Source organism: Rhinopithecus bieti, unplaced genomic scaffold (assembly GCF_001698545.2).
Source record: "Rhinopithecus bieti isolate Rb0 unplaced genomic scaffold, ASM169854v2 scaffold_12409, whole genome shotgun sequence".
Taxonomy (NCBI): Eukaryota; Metazoa; Chordata; class Mammalia; order Primates; family Cercopithecidae; genus Rhinopithecus; species Rhinopithecus bieti.
This window is the reverse complement of record NW_016807057.1, coordinates 45,775-49,705: the sequence shown is the minus strand read 5'-3', so window position 1 is coordinate 49,705 and position 3,931 is coordinate 45,775.

The following is a 3,931-nucleotide window of genomic DNA, read 5'->3' as shown; positions in this document are numbered from 1 at the left end:
GGCAAACAGGGTCTGGAGTGGACCTCAAGCAAACTCCAAGAGACCTGCAGCTGAGGGTCATGACTGTTAGAAGGAAAACTAACAAATAGAAAGGACACCCATACCAAAACCCCATTAGTATATAACCATCATCAAAGACCAAAGGCAGATAAAATGACAAAGATGGGGAAAAAGCAGTGAAGAAAAGTTGGAAATTCAAAAAGTAGAGAGCATCTCCCCCTCCAAAGGGATGTAGCTCATCACCAGCAATGGAACAAAGCTGGATGGAGAATGACCTTTGACAAGTTGAGAGAAGAAGACTTCAGTCAATCAAACTTCTCAGAGCTAAAGGAGGAACTACGTACCCAGTGCAAAGAAACTAAAAACCTTGAAAAAAGAATGGAAGAATGGATAACTAGAATAACTATTGCAGAGAAGTCCATAAATGAACTGATAGAGATGAAAACCATGACACAAGAACTACATGACAAATGCACAAGCTTCAGTAACTGACTTGATCAACTGGAAGAAAGAGTATCAGTGATTGAAGATGAAATAAATGAAATGAAGTGAGAAGAGAAGTTTAGGGAAAAAAGAGTAAAAAGAAATGAACAAAGCCTCCAAGAAATATTGGATTATGTGAAAAGACCAAATCTACATCTGATTGGTGTGCCTGAAAGTGATGGGGAGAATGGAACCAAGTTGGAAAATACTCTGCAGGATATCATCCAGGAGAACTTCCCTAACCTAGCAAGGTAGGCCAACATTCAAATTCAGGAAATACAGAGAACACTGAAAAGATACTCCTTGAGAAGAACAACTCCAAGGCACATAACTGTCAGATTCACCAAAGTTGAAATGAAGGAAAACATGTTAAGGGCAGCCAGAGAGAAAGGTCTGGTTACCCACAAAGGGAAGCCCATCAGACTAACAGCAGATTTCTCGGCAGAAACTCTACAAGCCAGAAGAGAGTGCAATATTCGACATTCTTAAAGAAAAGAATTTTCAACCCAGAATTTCATATCCAGCCAAACTAAGTTTCATAAGTGAAGGAGAAATAAAATCCTTTATAGACAAGCAAATGCTGAGAGATTTTGTCACCACCAGGCCTGCCCTACAAGAGCTCCTGAAAGAAGCATTAAACATGGAAAGAAACAATAGGTACCAGCCATTGTAAAAACATTCTAAAACGTAAAGACCATCAATGCTAGGAAGAAACTGCATCAACTGATGAGCAAAATAACTAGCTAATATCATAATGACAGGATCAAGTTCACACATAACAATATTAACCTTAGATGTAAATGGACTAAATGGACCAATTAAAAGACACAGACCGGCAAATTGGACAAAGAGTCAAGACCCATCAGTTTGCTGTATTCAGGAGACCCATCTCACATGCAGAGACACATAGGCTCAAAATAAAGGGATGGAGGAAGATCTACCAAGCAAATGGAAAACAAAAAAAGGCAGGGGTTGCAATCCTAGTCTCTGATAAAACACACTTTAAACCAACAAAGTTCAAAAGAGACAAAGAAGGCCATTACATAATGGTAAAGGGATCAATTCAACAAGAAGAGCTAACTATCCTAAATATGTATGCTCCCAATACAGGAGCAACCAGATTCATAAAGCAAGTCCTTAGAGACCTACAAAGAGACTTAGACTCCCATACAATAATAATGGGAGACTTCAACACCCCACTGTCAACATTAGACAGATCAGCGAGACAGAAAGTTAACAAGGATATCCAGGAATTAAACTCAACTCTGCACCAAGCGGACCTAATAGTCATCTACAGAACTCTCCACTCCAAATCAACAGAATATACATTCTTCTCAGCACCACATCGCACTTATTCCAAAATTGACCACATAGTTGGAAGTAAAGTACTCCTGAGCAAATGTAAAACAGAAATTTTAACAAACTGTCTCTCAGACCACAGTGCAATCAAACTAGAACTCAAGACTAATAAACTCAATCAAAACCACTCAACTGCATGGAAACTGAACAACCTGCTCCTGAATGAATATGTTGTTCAACATATTTCATTTTCTCAAAATTATTACTTTGAGAGATGTTCCATCAATACAGAATTTATTGAGAGTTTTTAGCATGAGGAGCTGTTGAATTTTGTCAAAGGCCTTTGCTGCATCTATTGAGATAATCATGTGATTTTAGTCTTTGGTTATGTTTATATGCTGGATTATGTTTATGAAATCTGCTTCATGTCATACATAATGAAATGAAGGCAGAAATAAGATGTGCTTTGAAACCAATGAGAACAAAGATACAACATAACAGAATCTGGGACACATTCAAAGCAGTGTGTAGACGGAAATTTATAGGACGAAATGCCCACAAGAGAAAGCAAGAAAGATCTAAAACTGACACCCTAACATCACAAGTAAAAGAACTAGAGAAGCAAGAGCAAACACATTCAAAAGCTAGGCAAGAAATAACTACGATCAGAGCAGAACTGAAGGAGATAGAGACACAAAAAACCCTCCAAAAAATTCATGAATCCAGAAGCTCGTTTTTTGAAAAGATCAACAAAATTGATGGACAGTTAGCAAGACTAATAAAGAAGGAAAGAAAGAAGAATCAAATAGATCGAATAAAAAATGATAAAAGGGATATCACCACCAACCCCACGGAAATACAAACTACCATCAGAGAATACTATAAACACCTCTATGCAAATAATCTAGAAAACCTAGAAGAAATGGATAAATTCCTGGACACATACATTCTCCCAAGACTAAATCAGGAAGAAGTTGAATCCCTGAAAAGACCAATAGCAGGCTCTGAAATTGAGGCAATAATGAGTAGCCTACCAACCAAAAAAAGTCCAGGACCAGACGGATTCACAGCCAAATTCTACCAGAGGTACAAGGAGGAGCTGGTACAATTCCTTCTGAAACTATTCCAATCAATAGAAAAACAGGGAATCCTCCTTAACTCATTTTATGAGGCCAGCATCATCTTGATACCAAAGCCTGGCAGGGACACAACAAAAAAAGAGAATTTCAGACCAATATCTCTGATGAACATCAATGCAAAAATCCTCAATAAAATACTGGCAAACTCAATGCAGCAGTACGTCAAAAAGCTGATGCACCATGATCAAGTGGGCTAAATCCCTGGGATGCAAGGCTGGTTCAACATATGCAAATCAATAAACATAATCCAGCATATAAACAGAAACAAAGACAAAGACTACATGATTATCTCAATAGACGCAGCAAAGGCCTTTGACAAAATTCAACAGCCCTTCTTGCTAAAAACTCTCAATAAATTCTGTATTGATGAAACGTATCTCAAAATAATAAGAGCTATTTATGACAAACCCACAGCCAATATCATACTGAATAGGCAAAGACTGGAAGCATTCCCTTTGAAAACTGGCAGAAGACAGGGATGCCTTCTCTCACCACTCCTATTCAACATAGTGTTGGAATTTCTGGTTAGAGCAATCAGGCAAGAGAAAGAAATAAAGGGTATTCAATTAGGAAAAGAAGAAGTCAAATTGTCCCTGTTTGCAGATGACCTGATCATCTATTTAGAAAACCCGATCATCTCAGCCCAAAATCTCCTTAAGCTGATAAGCAACTTCAACAAAGTCTCAGGATACAAAATCAATGTGCAAAAATCACATGCATTCTTATACACCAATAACAGACAAACAGAGAGCCAAATCATGAATGAACTTCCATTCACAATTGTTTCAAAGAGAATAAAATACCTAAGAATCTACCTTACAAGGGATGTAAAGGACCTCTTCAAGGAGAACTACAAACCACTGCTCAGTGAAATCAAAGAGGACACAAACAAATAGAAGAACATACCATGCTCATGGATAGGAAGAATCAATATCGTGAAAATGGCCATACTGCCCAAGGTAATTCATAGATTCAATGCCATCCCCATTAAGCTACCAATGACTTTCTTT